The 17,176-nt window shown below is 41.8% G+C and overlaps 1 protein-coding gene across 1 annotated transcript in view; it reads left to right on the top strand.

Moving 5' to 3' along the window:
- Positions 1 to 1,690: 1,690 nt before the first annotated feature.
- Positions 1,691 to 17,176, top strand: part of MVB12B (multivesicular body subunit 12B) — a 266,327-nt gene continuing 250,841 nt past the window's right edge. The window contains exon 1 of the mRNA XM_067040715.1: positions 1,691 to 1,790. The gene's annotated coding sequence lies outside the window, so the exon portion shown is untranslated. The remainder of the gene's footprint in view (positions 1,791 to 17,176) is intronic.

Genomic DNA, 17,176 nt, shown 5'->3' with positions numbered 1-17,176 from the left:
CAACGGGAGAGGCCACAACAGTGAGAGGCCCGCGTACTGCAAAAAAAAAAAAAAAGAATTGGGGGAGAATCAAGTTCTGTTGTTTAAGCCACCCAGTCCTTGGTGTTTTGTTATGGCAGCCCCAGCAAACTAACACACTCATCTACTCCACAACCACCCTACAGGGGTAGGTGTTTCTGTTATCTTTTTATATAACAAGTTGTCCTAAAACTTAGTGGCTTAAAATAACAATTATTTATTTTGCTCTAGGGCTTGGCAGGGTCGGCTCAACTCAGCTCCACGTGGTATCAGCTGGGGCAGGTGGCTTTCAGGATGGCTCCCGTACATGGCTGGTCACTTAGTGCTGTCAACCAGAACACCTCCAGTGGTCTCTCCTGGTGACTCCTTGGCTTCCTCACAGCATGGCAGCCAGATTCTGAGAGTGAGCATCCCAAGAGAACAAGACAGAAGAAGTTGGTGTTTTTATGAACTAGCCCTGGGAGTCACATAGCATCACTTTTGCCATATCCGTCTAGGTAGTGATAAAAGTCCACTCAAGTTCAAGGGAAGGGAACATCATTCCTACCATCCCCTGGGAAAAGTCAATAGTTCTTATAAAAAGAGCTTGTTGGGTGGGATATGTGTTGTGGCTGATATCTTTGGAAAATGTAATCTAGGTACTATAATTATCCCCATTTTACAGCTGAGGAAACACAGGTAGAGAAAGAATTTAAGTGACAGGCCAAGATCAACCTCCTGAATGGTGGCATTGGGTAGGTTAGTGCTGGATCATGAAAGGCACTGAATGCCAAGTTCGAGGTTTAGGTTTGAAGTAGGTGGGCAATGGGGAACCACTGAGGTTTTGAAGCAGAGGGTGACATCACTAGTTTTGTGCTTAAGGAAAATCGTTCTGGCTGCAGAATAGAAAGAGGGAGGGACGAGGTGGGTCAGAGGCTATGAGGAGGGGGTGAACACAGTGTTGCTGAGAGTGGATGCAGCCCAACCCAGGGCGGAGCTTGGTGGATGAAGGGAAGGGCCCGGCCCTTCCACGATCCAGGTGTTCCTCTGCAGGAGAGCCTCTGGGCCGTCCCACCCTTCCCCGATCCAGGTGTTCCCCTGGTTCCTCCAAGATCCACTGCCTCACAAGATACCTTGCAGGAGGCTCTGCCAGCCTCTCCACCTTCAGGGCCTCTGGCTGCCGCCCTGCCACCCCCCTCACTGGCTCTCACCACCTGCTGATTCGATCTCACTGCACATAGTGCGTCCTTAGTTTTGCTCAATGAACAAATGAATGAGTGAATGAATGAATGGGAGACAAGTCATAAAAGAAAACGTCCCAATAAACTGAGTTTTTAAAAAAGGGGAAATATACCTTAAACATAAAACTGCACATAATCGCGTATTGGGGGTTTCTAACCAGAAATCCTGGCAGGAATGCTGAGCCAAGAGGAATTTGAGGCGCCTCCAGAAGTGGGTGGAGCAAGGAATAAAACAAAAAACAAAAAACCCTGAGCAGGGACGGCGCTGAATTCTGATTGGATGCAGTGGGTGTCAATCGCGGCTGCTCTGTCAATGAGCCAATCAGCTGGTCCACAATGACGAGGTGAAACTATCAGAAGCTTCTCGTGTTCGAATCCCTCCCTCCTCCACGACAGTCTACCGCGAGATTTCCAGCGCTTTAGTTCGTCTGCAGACTCAGTTTTCTCAGTTGCGAAGTGGGAGTGAGAGCGGCGCCTCTCCGCCAGTTTTGCTTCACTGACTCAGCTGTGGGAAAAGCACCAGAACCGGGTCCAACTGGAAGTGGGGGCTCGGTAAGTGAATACTCATCACCTGGGACTTTGGGCCTGGGACCTGCACCCGCAGAGTGAACGTGTGTTTGCAGTGACTGTCTGCTCACATTTCTTCTCTCCCACCACCCCACTCCTAAGGGCAGGGCCTGTGTCCCAGGGCTCAGCCCGGGCCTGGCTGGAGGAGGGCTGGGGAAGGGCCGGGGAGTTAGCTGCTGCGAACTGTTAAGATTCCTTACTGGGCTTTCCACGGAGGGAAGGCGGGGTTGTGCATGGACAGAAAGGCAGCGCCATCTTATGCAGACCCTTCTGGATGCCAGGCAGGATGCCAGGGGCCACGGAGACTACGCCGCAGAGCCACCCAGGCCCACGGGATTTGGGGGAGGGGTGAATCAGGGACTCCCAGCGGCCCGGAACCAGAGAGAGGAGGCAGGGAGGGGACACCGGGGTTGACAGAACGCCTACGATGTGCCAGGAACCGCAATGCTAAGAGCTTCCAAGGAGTCAGCCACCTCCGTGTTCCTGTTTTACAGATGGGCAAACAGAGGCTCAAAAACATTACAACTAGTCATGGCTTTAAACCCAGGCCTGTGTGATTACAAAACTGTGCTCTTTATCCTACATGCCCTGCCTCTGGAGAGACGTTGAGGAGGGAGGCATGGACAAGTCAGCAAGGTGGACCCCAGCAATGGCATCTTGGGGCCAGAGGAAGGCCGGGTGCCCTCTCCTAGTTCCCTGTGCCATAGGCATCTCTGCTTGGGCTCCTCCTGAGCTGGTGTCCATAAGGTTTCCCTGAACCTCCAAGGAGTATTCCTCTTGGATTCACCACTCCAGCCAGCCTAGACTGAGGGGGAAAGCCAAGAGAAAGTAGATTTCTCTTCTGTGTGCCCGACAGGCTGGGACAGCTGAGTGTCACTGGCCCAGCCAGCTGTGGCAGTGGGAAGCAGGTACCCTGGAGGATGAGGCCCGTGGAGAGACCCCTGCAGAGCAAACACAAATGAGGAAGGACCACAGGACAGGTTGGTGACTCCTGGATTCCCTACTCTCTCCCCGAGGTCAGAGTCACCTTTGGATTCCAGGGCCCAGTGCTGCGTGGAATCATGTTCCCATGTTCCCAGGTTCCCAGGAGTTCCCAGGGCTCTGGGCTGGACTTTGGGCTTCAAGCCGAACTCATCCCCCTCTTCACCCATCCGGTATCCCTGCTGGTCACCCCATGCTCCCTCGGCCGTCCTGATCAGGGCAGGAAGCTCATCTGGTGCCAGCAATGGGCACGAGAATTTGGCCACACTGCCTTAAGGCCATCAGCAGCCCCACGGGGCCCCAGCCTTGCCCATACCCTCTCCAGCTGGCTCAGCTCAAGGCCAAGCTCTTACAGCCCTTTGGACACTGGTTTGAACAGCTCGTCGTGCAGCCAGCTGGCCTACAGCCAGTCCAGGTCCTAAAAGATGCCCCCTTAACTCCCCCAACCCAGCGTGTCCAAAGCCCCCATGCCCTGCCTTCTCCCAAAGCCAGCCTCTCCCCATTTCTGTTGGATTTGACATTCGCCCTGTGGCCCAGACTCCCAGGACCCCCCACAGTCCTGCCTGGGGACCCTGCCCGGGTTCCAGCTGGCTGGCAAGCCCAGCCAAGCATCACAGCTCCCGCGACATCCCTGAGTGACAGGAAACAACTCGCTCCTTCCAAGAGGCGAAGCTCTGACAAACACTCACTAGGAAATAATAAAGTGGCAAAATAATTCTGCATCGGACACACTTACCAGAGCAGAAAGCATCTGTGGAGGAGACAACATCTTGTACCATCTATCTTCCTTAAATCCCCACGCTGTGACAAAGTGGAGGGCAAAATCATGATGAATGATCGGACACATTTAGCCAGTACCTGTGCTCTGTAACGAGCACACCCAGGAAAGGGGCTCTAATGAAGATCTGTGCCCCCTCCCCAAACTGTGCCTCATCAGAAACAAGTCTCTATTACGAAATTGGCGCCTGGTTTTCATATCAGAAAGGATGGAGGCGCGAGGTGTGACATGAATTAACGCCGGCACCTGCAGGGTCAGCCCAGCCCTTGCTGGCGGTACAGAGACAAACGGGTTCAGCTCCCGCCACCACCCTGTGTCTGGTTGACAAGGCGCCAGTCGCCTTCCGATTGTGCGGGAACATGCCTGGGTTTTGTTCCTACCCGGCCCGCCATCATTTATTCTGCTGCCTCATTTGAATATGATGAATACTGTAGTCCTTTATTTGTTCACAACAACCAAATAATTGTAGATCCGTGGGCTTCGGGGCAATTAATCACATTTTTCCTTCCACCAATCCACTATAAACATGACATTGAACAATAAAGTACATTAACCTTTGCTTTGCACAAAACTTTGCTTATTTAAACACCGCAAGGTTATTTGTTTTCCTTCTTGCCAGGCCCCTGCCACAAGGGAAGGGTGGTGAGGAGAGAGGGCCCAGCCCATTCCAGCCAAGCCACCCCAGTCCATCCTGGCCCCCAGCTCAGCCAGACACGGGGCAGGCGGCCAGCAGGTGGGCCCACAGGTGTCGGAGTGAGCATCTCTGGGGCAGGCCCTGCGGCCGTGAGCATGTGTGTGTATGCATTGGTGTGCCAGGTATGACTATGGATGTACTTGTGAGAATGTGTCTATTACATGTGTGCTCGTATGCACATGCATGTTTATCTAAGTCTGAGGTTCTGAGGACGAGGCCTGTGTGTTTATGTATAGATATGTATTGTGTGTCTATGTATATGCATATATGTATCTCTGTGTGTGTGTGTGTGTAAGCATTCCTGTGTGTGCAGACGTGTGACCGTTTTAAAAAATGGTTGCAAGCTCTTTCACATTTCTCCCATCGAGAGGTGGGGTCTGTGTCCTTCCCCCATGAATCTGGGTGGACTTGTGACTGCTTTGACTAAATAGGATGACAGAGGTAATGCTATGTGATTTCCAAGGCTAGGTCATCAAAGGTCATACAACATCCACCTTGTTCACCTTGAACACTCACTCTTGGAGTCCTGAGCTGCCATTTACGAACCCCAACTACTCCCAGGCCCCCACGCTGGAGAGGCCACGTGGAGAGACCACGCGGAGAGGCCGTGAAACCTCAGACAGAGAGATACCTGATGAGTCCCCCCAGCCACTCAGGTCATCCCAGGTCAGGGGTCGGAGATGTGAGTGAAGATGCTTCCAGTCATGGCATTCCTGCCAGTGAGACCCTGGTCATGGTCGAGTAGAAACAAGCCATCCCCCTGTGAGCGTAGTAAAGTGATGATTGCTTCATGCCACCAAGTTTCGGGTAGTTTGCTATGCAACCGTGCATACCGGAATAGTATGCATGTGACACATGCATGTGTGAGTACTGAATGTGTGCATATATCCCAGAGTGTGTCAGAATAGATGTTCCTAGAGCAGGGCCTGAAAGTCTAAGCACGTGTGTAGGGGGGTATGTCCACGTGGGCATGTGTATAGGTGCAAGGGCTACATGTGAACGTGTATGTGTGTGTGTATGTAAGTAAGTCTGTGTGAGTGTCTGTGTGTATATTTGGATGCATTATGAGTTCAGATGGGTCGATGTTCTTTTCTATGTCTATGGATAAACATGTTTATCTTCCTTGAGAAGATCCTGCGTGGTTATCTACCTGTATGTGCACATCCTTGGAAGATCGTGCTGGGGAGGCCAGCCCCCTGCCGAAGGGCTTGTCTTGGGTTGGGGGGGATGGGGGTGGGTGGGTGGGGGTCTCAAGAAGCTCATGGAAGCAAGACTCCAGGGCAGACAGAACCCATTCATGTAGCATCTCAAGGAGAAGGAGATGCTGAAAGTGGTGGGCCTCCCATGGATGTGGGCTGAGCACCAGCTATACCAAGGGGTGCCCACATGTCAACAACGAGCTTGGCCAGTTCATTGGGATGAGATGGAATATGGGTTGGCGTCAAAAATGGCATCTTCAAGAAATAGGTCATTGTTCTCCACCAATAATGATACATATAAAAGGCAGTTCTTCACAAAGGAAAGAGAAGCCATCAGATGCATAGTCCCTCAACTCAGCCACCCAACATCCTGGCTACAGGATCTGTACTCTCTTCTTTCCCAGCAGGTTGAACAGAGGAGCTCCCCCTTCTCTTCTCTGAGGCAGCCTCTCCCAAAAGAAGCTCATTCCACCTGTCAGTCACTGTGGCCCTAATTGCAGCTGCCATGTGGTGCGGGGGGTTGGTATCATTGCTGGAGTGGGTTAATAAAGCCTCAGGTGTACGGTGTGTGGCCATGGGTTTGGTGAACTCATTCTTTCTATTCTGATCAGAAAAGAGCATCTGAAACAGAACAACCGTAGTTATTTGTAGTTTTGCCCCAGGACTCTATTAAATCTTCCATCCTCTATCATCAAATAGTCCAAGGAGATCCAGCCTGCTTCCGTATTGCACAAAACATCACATTGATCTGTTACATTAATGACATCATGATACAGACAAGCAAAGAGTGGCTGGTTCACTGGAGGTTTTGGGAAGATACGTGCATACCAGAGTGTGTACATGTATTTATAATTTATGTAAGTGGTATTGTATCATATTACCATTCTCGGTTTTTCCAATTGGCACTGTTTGTTAAGATCTATCCAAGTTGTCATCTGTACATATGCTCCTTTGCTTCCTAATAATAGTGAGGGCCAACCCAGATTGCTATTATCTCTCCTCCAAGGAACCTGCAGCAAACATCCTTGTAGATTTCCCATCGTGCATGTGTTAGAATTTCGGGGGGTCCTTGTGTGTGTGTGTGTGTGTGAGCATGTGTGTGCGGGCATGCGTGTGCACACATAATTTGTGTAAGTAGTTTGGGATTGCTTTCTCAAAAGGCTTTGCCAATTTACGCTCCCATCGGCCATGTGTGAGGGATCCTATCTTCCACATTTCTGCCTTTAATTGGTATCACCCAGGTTTGTAGGTCTTGCCAGTCTAAAGGTGTAAAGCGCTATCTCGTTTTAATTTGCATTTCTTTGACTACTAATGAGTTTGAGCATCACTTCATGTGCTTATTAGCTTTGGGGGTTTCCTTTTCTGTAAATTGCCTGTCATATCACTTGCCCATTTTTCTATTGGAGTTGATGTCCTCTTCTTGTTGCTTTACAGAGTTCCTTGTAGATTCTAGATGTTAATCCCTTGTCAATTTCAGACTTTGAAAAAAAATCTTAGTCCTATCGTCTGACTCTTAATTGGCCCGTGTTATTATTATTTTTTTATTAAACACAACCTCTTAATTTTGATGTAATCAAATTCAGCAAATTTGTACAGTATGGTTTGTGCTTTTAAAGTTTTGGAAAATAATCCTCCTTGCCTTTCCCTAAGCCCAAAGGTATCCTCCTACATTTGTTTCTATTAACCCTATGATTTTTAACTTTCACACTGAGATCTTTAATTCACCTAAGAGTCCTCTTTGCACGTGAGGCTAAACAGGGACCCAGTTGTAATTTTCTTAGTCCACTGAGCTGGTTTTCACTACCCTGTGTGCAAAACAATCCATCCTTTTCCCACTAGTGTGCAGTGCCACCTCTTTTTTTTTTTTGCGTTACGTGGGCCTCTCACTGTTATGGCGTTTCCCGTTGCAGAGCACAGGCTCCGGATGCGCAGGCTCAGCGGACATGGCTCACGGGCCCAGCCGCTCTGTGGCATGTGGGATCTTCCCGGACCAGGGCACGAACCCGTGTCCCCTGCATCGGCAGGTGGACTCTCAACCACTGCGCCACCAGGGAAGCGCAGTGCCACCTCTGTTTTGTCCCTATTAACTTCCCATTATACAGAGGTAGGTCTTTGAGGTCTCCATTTAGTTCCATTGATACACTTATCTATTCTTGTGCCAATACTACAGTTTTTTTTATTATGGTGGCTTTATAGTAGGTCTTACTATTTGGTAGGAAAGTCACCCCCCTGGTTCCCCACTTTTTTTTTCTTTTTAGAGTTGACCTAGTTCTTCATGTACCTTCCATTCATGTAATTTTTGGAGTAGATTTACCAAGTTTTCATATACATATACATATGTATATATATATATACATACATATACATATGTATACATATAATTGTACTTATGATTGAGATTGTAGTGAATTTATAAATTAATCTGGGGAAAACTGACTTGAGTATAATGTTAAGTCTTACTATCCAAGTTGTCAATTATTCAAGATTTAAAGTTCAATTCATATGAAAGAAGGAAGACACGAAAAATACATACTGTGTGATTCTTGGGGGGCTTGTGATCTTGATGCTGTCACTGCACTTAGAGACCTTGACTTGGCTGGTCCGGAAACCCAGTTTATTATTATTATTATACAAATTACCAAATTTACCCCAGAAGAGAAATACTAACAGACTGATTTTAATAGAGTTAGAGATGTCAAAGAATTGCTCCCTGAAGAAGCACCAGACAGTCCTGCAGAAGAATTCTACCAAACATTTAAGGAACAGTTATCTTGAACTCTTCTAGAACATAGAAATAGAAGGAAATCTTCAAAAGTCTCTTTATGAAGTGAACATAGCAATGATACCAAAACCTGTCAAAGAAAGCAACAGACACACACATGCACACATATCAACCCTACAAACCAGTCTCACTTATTAAAAATTCCTAAAAACTATATTAGCTGACAATTTCACCAGAAGAATAATACAAATGATCAAGTAGAATGTATTCTAAAACTGGTTTAATATTTGGAAATTAAATGGTTTACTATCTGGAAATCTGTTACTATAACTCCATAGAAGGTAATCTGTGAATAGAATAAAAAGTGAAATTTTCATATTAAAAAAAATAAAGTTCAAGTCATAGAGGTCTTATAGGTTCTTAGATTAATTCTCAGATACTGTATAATTTTTGTAGCAATTGTGATGTATTTCATATTTAATTACATTTTCTTACATTTATGATTTCATTACATATTACATTTATTATGTTTTTTTGTATTTCATTTTTTATATTACATTTTCTAGTTGGCAATTGCTGGTGTAGAAAATTCGATTGAGTTTTTTTTTTGGTAGGTAAATCTTCTATCTGAGCAACCTTAACTGAATTTTCATATTAGTTCTAATAATTGGTCTGTTAATTCTATTGGTACCTTAGATGGGTAATTATATCTGCAAATAATGACAGTCTTATGGCTTCCCTTCCAAACCTCACAATCTTAGTTCCTTATAGTATTAATTAGAATTTTTAATACTATGTTAAATGCTATCAGTTATTAGGGACATCTTGTTCTTCTTCTTGGACATAAAGATGTTATGTCTAAAGTTTCTCTTATGTATATTACTTGTTTGGGGATGTAAAAACTTTATCAAATTAAGTAGATTTTTTTCTACTTCAAGGTTTTTTTTAAAAAAATAAATTTATTTAGTTTTGGCTGCGTTGGGTCTTCGTTGCTGCGCACGGACTTTCTCTAGTTGCGGCGAGCAGGGGCTACTCTTTGTTGTGGTGTGCGGGCTTCTCATTGCGGTGGCTTCTCTTGTGGAGCATGGGCTCTAGGCACGCGGGCTTCACTAGTTGTGGCGCACGGGCTTAGTTGCTCCGTGGCACGTGGGATCTTCCTGGACCAAGGCTCGAACCCGTGTCCCCTGCATTGGCTGGCAGATTCCTAACACTGCACCACCAGGGAAGTCCCTCTACTCCAAGTTGTTTTTTTTTTTTTTTTTTTTTTTTGTGGTACGCGGGCCTCTCACTGCCGTGGCCTCTCCCGTTGCGGAGCACAGGCTCCGGACGCACAGGCTCAGCGGCCACGGCTAACGGGCCCAGCCGCTCCGTGGTATGTGGGATCCTCCCGGACCGGGGCATGAACCCGCGCCCCCTGCATCGGCAGGCGGACTCTCAACCACTGCGCCACCAGGGAAGCCCTACTCCAAGTTTTATAAGAGTTTTTTTAATCATAAGAATGTACTGTAAGTTATCAAATGTCTTTTCTGTATCATTTGAGATTATCATATATTGTTTTTCTCCTATTAATGTTGAATTAAATGGAAATTTTTTCTAGTGCTGAACTATCTTTGTATTCCTTGAATATGATTATTATTTTTAATACGTTGCTGGATTCTGTTAGCAAATATTTTGTTTGGGGTTTTTGCATCTGCTTATAAGTGAAATAGGCCTGTGATTTTCCTTTTTGCATTGTTCCTATCTGATTTTGGAAGCAGGATTATATTACCCCAGAAAATGAGCTGGGCCAAGTTCTCTTATTTTTCTGGCTTCTGGAACACTTGAATAAAATAGAAGATATCAGTTTCTTAGAAGTTTAGGAGAATTCATATGTAGAGCCATTTAAAACCATCCGGGCTTAGGTTTTTTGTTGTAGGGAGGGTAGAAAGAGAAGATATCTGACTACCAGTTCAATCTTCTTAATATTTATTTGTTCAAGTTTATTTATATGTTTGTTCAGGTTTGCTTCCTTTTGCACAAATTTTGGCACTTTATGTTTTCCTATATGTTTAAGTAATTTATATAGGTTCTTGTATTTGTTAACATCTAGTTCTTCCTAATACTCTTTTATTATTATTAACTTCTATTTTAATTAGTTTTTTCTAGAATACACATTTTGGTTTTGTTAATCTCTGTTTTTTAAACTATTTCATTGATCAGTATCTTCATTGTTTCTTTCCTTATTTGATTTGTGTTGCCTTGTTCTTTTTCATTTTCTTATTTCTTGATAAATAAATATATTTATTTGATGCCATAAATTTCCCACTAACTGTTGTTGTTAGTTGTGTCCATAGTTATGACAAGCACTGTTTCCATTATCATTTAATTCTAAGCACTTCTTCAATCCTTTTAGGACTGTGTTACAGGTGGTAAAGTTCAGGGGCCCTGGAGCCTGTCTGCCTGGGTTTGAATCCCCCCCACTGCACTACTCACTGGCTGTTTGACCTTGAGAAAACACTTAATCTGTCTGTGCTTCACCTTTTTCATTTCTATAATGGTAATATTTAAGTGAGTACTAGCTCATGTAAAGGCCACCATAGAACATGCGTGCATATAGCAAGTGCTGTGTTAAGTATCAGCTATTAAAGTTTCCAAGCATATGGACATTTTAGCCTTCCTTGAATTGTTAATTTCTAGTGAGATAGTAATCTTAGACAGGGGACGCTTCCCTGCTTCCTTTGAGAAAGACAGAAGAGAGAAACTATGGACCCATATGAGGCTGGAGGTTTATCAGGGGCACAGTCTTTGTGGCTGTGGCATTCGCCCCCAAAGGCTTTCTTGTTGAGTGTGAGCAGGAAGAAGGCAGGTTGCTTCCAGGGTGGAAGACTGCAAGGTAGATGAAAAGGAAGGACAAATGGACAGAAATGTCAAGGACACTGACGAGAAAAGGTTCAAGAGATGATTCATGAAAAAGCAAATTAAATGTGGGGATTGAGGGAGAAGAGACGAGGATGACCCCAGCTTTCTACAACCAGGTAGATAGGAGTACTGGTTCCTGAGAAAGGAGAGCAGGAGGAGGTGAGTGCAGAACTGGGATTCCGTTTGGGACACATGATGCTTGGGTTTGGGTTGGCCAGGGCCTGGAGTATGGGTATGGGGCAGGAGAGGAAGAGATGAGAGAGGAGAAAAGTGGGCAGGCCCAGGTAACCCATCTTATTATGAATATAATCATGAGTGCCCAGAGAGCGATGGGAAGTGGGGTGTTAAGGAGGAGCCGGGCATGGTTAATTCTCTGTTTTAGGAATACCATTCACTCCAGTATGTCAGAAGGGAGAGCAGAGGAGGGAGACGAGTTGGAAGAAAGCTGGCCTTACCAGCCACTGGGTGTCACCCAGGGATGGTTCCATGAGTGTGTAGCTTGTGCAGTCACACAGGGCCCTGCACTCTAAAGAGGCCCACATTTGGCTTAATGCTCTGCTTTTGCTAACCTAAGATTCTTAATAATTTTGTCTTTGAACTTGCGTTTTGTAAGTCAGGTCTGATGGGACTCGAGCGTGTGCATGATCCAAGGAGATTTGCACAGTATGCCTGTCTGCCACGGATCCTTATGATGCCCTATGAGCACAGAATCTTGGTGGACCCACAATCCATGGGGTCTTGCACGTTCATAACTGTTCGGTTGTTGGTCTTTATAATATTTGAAGGAGGGTTCACCCAGATCTAAAGTCTTTGGCCCTTTTTCCCCCTTAAATATCTTTAAAATATTCCTCCATTTTTTTTTTTTATTATTATTTTTTTTTGGTATGCGGGCCTCTCACTGTTGTGGCCTCTCCCGTTGTGGAGCACAGGCTCCGGACGCGCAGGCCCAGCGGCCATGGCTCACGGGCTCAGGCGCTCCGCGGCATGTGGGATCCTCCCGGACCAGGGCACGAACCCGTGTCTCCTGCATCGGCAGACGGATTCTCAACCACTGCGCCACCAGGAAAGCCCCCTCCATTTTTAAAACATAAAATGTTACTATCTAGAATCTTGCTGCCATCCAGATTTTCTTTTCTTTAAAAGTAACTTGGACTTTTAACTTGAATATGTAAAAGATTTTTACTTTATCTTTAAGGAACAATAATATCACTAAGCTAAGTGTTGGTGTTGACTGTTCTAGATTAATTCTCATAGGACAGAGTGTACCCTTTCAATATTTAGATTCAGTCCTCTTATATTTTAGGAAACATTTTAATTCAGTTTTTAAATATTTATTCTGTTTCATTGTTTAGGCTGTACTTTTAGGGCCTTCAGTTATGCATATGTTGGATCTCCTTATCACCTAGTTTTGTTGAAGAGAGTGCCTACAGATTTTTTTACTTTTGCTGCTACACTGATTTTCAGGGAATGTTTGGGGTTATTGAAAAACTACATTGATACCACAATCTCCATATGACTAGAATTCTCTTATTTTCTATATTTAATTATTTAATTTATCTGGGATTTATTTTGATGAACAGCGTGAATTGGGGAATCTAGCCTTATTTTTTCCTTTTTTAAAAAAGCAGCCATAAATAAATAAATAAATAAATAATAAAATAATAAAATGCTCCCAATCTTTAAAAAAAAGTTCCACTTTTTCTTATTATAAAAGTTATATGTACATATTGAAGAAAACAGAATAGATGAGCAAAAGGGAGAAAAGCTAATTATAATCCTTCCACCCAGAGAGAACCATTTTAACATTTTGATCTATATGTTTCTAGGCATTTTTAAGTTGGCTGACCTTGGGCAAATTACTTAACATACTTGAGATTTAGTACCATAATCTATGAAACGGGAGAAATAACATATTTCATTGACACTAATATGCCATCAGTTGTAAGAATTACGTTTTTTTGCTACTAAGAAAGAAAGAAAAAAAACTGCCAATTAAACTATGACACATAAGCAATTAATTTTAGGTATGTTGATATATAAAAATTTAATCTTAGAATCAATTGAAAATGGTAATAATGACCTTATAGGACTCTTATAGAGATAAGATGATATAATGTATATAAAGTACGATAAATGATAACTACTATCATTCCATCATGTTAATATAGTGAAATTTTATTTATCTAGCCTCCTATTGTTGAACATCTAGGTTTTCTCTATTATAAACATTAATATAAATTCATTAATGAATAAGTTCATAAACTATTAAATCTTAATGCTAACTGAGAAATGCAAATCAAAACAGCAATACTATTTAGCACTTTTCAAATTACTAGGATTCTTTCACATTAAAGAAAACTTAGGAAAACCTCAGTATCTGACAATACAGTATAACTAAATAAATCGTGATTCAATGGTAGTCTTAGCCATAAAAATAGGTGATTTACAAAGGTGAGCAATTAATAATGTCAAACGCTACAATTTACAATGAAAAACACAATTATGTATATCTGTGCACTTAGCAACAGGAGATACAAGAAGAGACAAAGACAGCCAAATTAGTAGTAGGAGGCTTTAATTCACCTCTTTACGTTCATGACATTTACATTAAAAAGTAATAATATAAAATACCTAGAACATAATTAATGAGGTAAATCTAAAACATAATCACACTGACTAATCATTAAAAACAGTGGCTGCACGTTCCTTTCAAATGGTCCTATCAGTTTACAAAATTGACCATATATTAATTCAAAAAGAAAACAAAGGTAGGAATAGTGAGAAAACATTCTCTGATCACAATCAGTGTAAACAAAAATTAGTAACAGTACTCAAATGCAAAAAATATTTTTCTGTCTATAAAATTTAGAACTTTCAAACAATTCTTGGGTCAGAAAGAAATCAAACTCCAAACTTTAAAGTGTTTAGAAAATTGTGATAGTGAAAATCCTAAGTATTAGACTTATGAAATAGAGATAGAACAGTGATCAGAAGAAAATTTAGTCTAAAAAAATCAGAAGGAAGGAATCATAAAGAGAAAAGACACCAATGAATTAGAAAAGAGGAAATAATACAGCACTACTAAATCACGTGCTAGTTCTTTAGGGCAAAAACAATAATATATCAATGGTTTGGTAACCTAATCAAAAAATGAGAAAGTAAAAATACACAAAATAATCATGACAAATGGAAAATCAGTACAAATAAACAATTATAAGCATTGTAAGAGACACTTTGCTAAACTTTGTGCAAAAACATTTGACAACTAGAAGAAATGGATACTTTTATTAGGAAAAAATAATTTATCAAAACTGACCCCAGAAGAGAAAGAAAGAATAAACAGACAAATTGCCATAGAGGAAAGAGAAAATACTGTTAAATATTTACTCACTTCCTTGAAAAATAACACATCCCAAACAGTTTTACAGGGGAATTCTACCAGTGTTTTAAGGGACAGATAATTCTAATACTACTTAAACTATTCCAGTGCCTAAAAAAAATATTTTTAATGTTCAAATTGTTTTTGTGAAGCAGAGATACACACATGTACATACTCATCACATGTACATAATCTATGAATATTGATATAAAGTCCAAATTAAAATAGCAGAAAAAATACAACAGTACTTCAAAACAAAACTAATACACTATGACCATGTGTTTACTATAGTAATATAAGAATGGTTCAGTATTGTAAAATCTAATAGAATTACTTGAAATCTACTAAAATCAATATTTTAAAATGTATTACCTATAATGTAATAAAGCAAGTGTAGTAATATGTTAAGGGTAGAATGTAAGTGATAGATATATGCTTGTTCACACTGTAAGATTCTTTCAACTTTGGTATATGTTTGACAAATTTCATAATAAAATGTTGGGAAAATATTTATTAATATAATTCATCATATTAATAGGTCTAAGGAGAAAGATCATAAGACTATCTCTATGAACACTGAAAGGCATTTGACAAAATTCAATATTCTTAATTTTTAAAACATTTAATAAAGTAGAAAGAGATAGTTATTTCTTTAACATATAGACTCACTTCACCCCATAAGCCAGCATTATGCTTAATGGGAAAAACACTAAAAGCATTACCATTAAAGTCAGGATAAAACAAAAATGTTCAATATCATATTGGAATGTTATTTAGCATTGTTCTGGAAGAAGTAACCAATGTAATTAAAGAAAGATTTTAGAGGTATGAAAATAAGAAAATGGGACATTAAATTATCTTTATTTGCAGATGATACAATGAGGTGATATGACTGTATAGCTGTAAAACCCAAGAGACTAAACTGAAAAACTATTATAAAAATCATATAGTTCAGTAATATAGTTGGGTACAAAATTAAGAGTCAGGTGTGTGTGTGTGTGTGTTTGTGTACACTCTTGGTACTTCAAATGCTTAATATTTTATAATGAGAAATACGTGATATATGTGTAAATAAAACTTTGAAATACTGATGACGACTTTAAAAATGGAAAGTTATTGGTAGAACACTCAAAATATAGATGTCAGTTCTTTTAAAATTAATTTACCATGTGATGGGATCCCACTGAAATGCCAACCGTATTATTTAATGAAACCAGATGATTTTAAAGTTCAGATAAAAACAAACCAAAATAGGAAACCAATTTTTTGTGTCAAAAATTAGAGGGAAATAGGGCACCAGATAATAAAATGTATTTTGAGGATACATTAAGTGCAGCAGTGCAGTGATGATACTTGCATGTATAAAGAGATCAGTGGTACAGACTAAAAGTTCAGAATTAGACCCAGATATGCACGGTGGTTTAGTATATGATAGAGGTGGCATTTCAAGTCAGTGTGAGAAAGATTGATCATTCAGTAATAAGTCCTGAGATAACTGGATAGTTATCTGGGGAAAAAAGTTAGATCTCTAGTTTGTACCTTACACCAAAATAAATTTTAGGTGGGTCAGAGATTTAAATATGGGAATTGAAAGCATAAGCCACAGATGAATGTTTTTATAATCTTGGAATGGCAAAGGCTTAGTAAGTATGACAAAAACCCAGAAGCCATAAGAAGATTGATAAATTCAACTACCTCTTAAAAAATCTGTGAGGCAAAAACCATCAGAAGCTAAATCTCAAGAAACTACAGACTGGTGGTGGGGGGAATTATTTCTAACTCATTTCCCAAAGAGCCAGGTTCTCTAACATATAAAGCATTCCTAAAGAATGGAAAGTATAGGGCTTCCCTGGTGGCCCAGCGGTTGGGAGTCCGCCTGCCGATGCAGGGGACGCGGGTTCGTGCCCGGGTCCGGGAAGATCCCACACTCCGTAGAGCAGCTGGGCCCGTGAGCTATGGCCGCTGAGCCTGCGCTTCCGGAGCCTGTGCTCCGCAACGGGAGAGGCCACAACAGTGAGAGGCCCGTGTACCGAAAAAAAAAAAATAATGGTAAGAATAAGAACAACCACCCCATAGGGGGAAAATGTACGAGGCTTTTAAAACATGCATTCTCAAGGGGTGTAACAGGCCTTCAAGGGGGCAAAAATTGATTCTTGGGGGGTAAAATATCTTAGATATTACAATGGTTTGTGGCCATCCAGAGCTCAACTCTAAGGAATAAATCTTATTCCTTAAAATAATTTTAAAATTAGTAAAATTAATTAAAGTTTTCTCCTTATGAGGTTGATAATGAAAAAGAGTTAAGAAATATGAATTTAATCAAATAGTTGACAGAAAAGGAAATATAGATGGTTGTTGATCACATAACAATATGCTCACTAAAACTTTACAGAAGTGTTCGAAGCAGCATTATTCGTAATAACCAAATGGTTGAAACAGCCCAAATGTCCATCAACAGATGAATACAGAAAATATGATATATTCGTGCAATGGGATATTAGTCAGACAAAAGGAAGGAAGGAAGTACTGATACATGCTACATCATGGATGAACCTTGACAACACTATGCTAAGGGAAGGAAGCTGGGCACAACAGACCACATATTATGTGATTGTATTTATGTGAACTGTCCAGAAAAGGCGAATCTATAGAGACAGAAAGTACATTGGTGGTTCTTTAGGGCTGGAGGCAATGGGGTTTTGGGGAGATGATAGCTAAAG

The sequence above is a fragment of the Kogia breviceps genome, chromosome 8 (assembly GCF_026419965.1).
Source record: "Kogia breviceps isolate mKogBre1 chromosome 8, mKogBre1 haplotype 1, whole genome shotgun sequence".
Lineage (NCBI taxonomy): Eukaryota > Metazoa > Chordata > Mammalia > Artiodactyla > Physeteridae > Kogia > Kogia breviceps.
The sequence above is the reverse complement of the archived record's forward strand: the minus strand, read 5'-3'. Positions and strand labels throughout refer to the sequence as shown.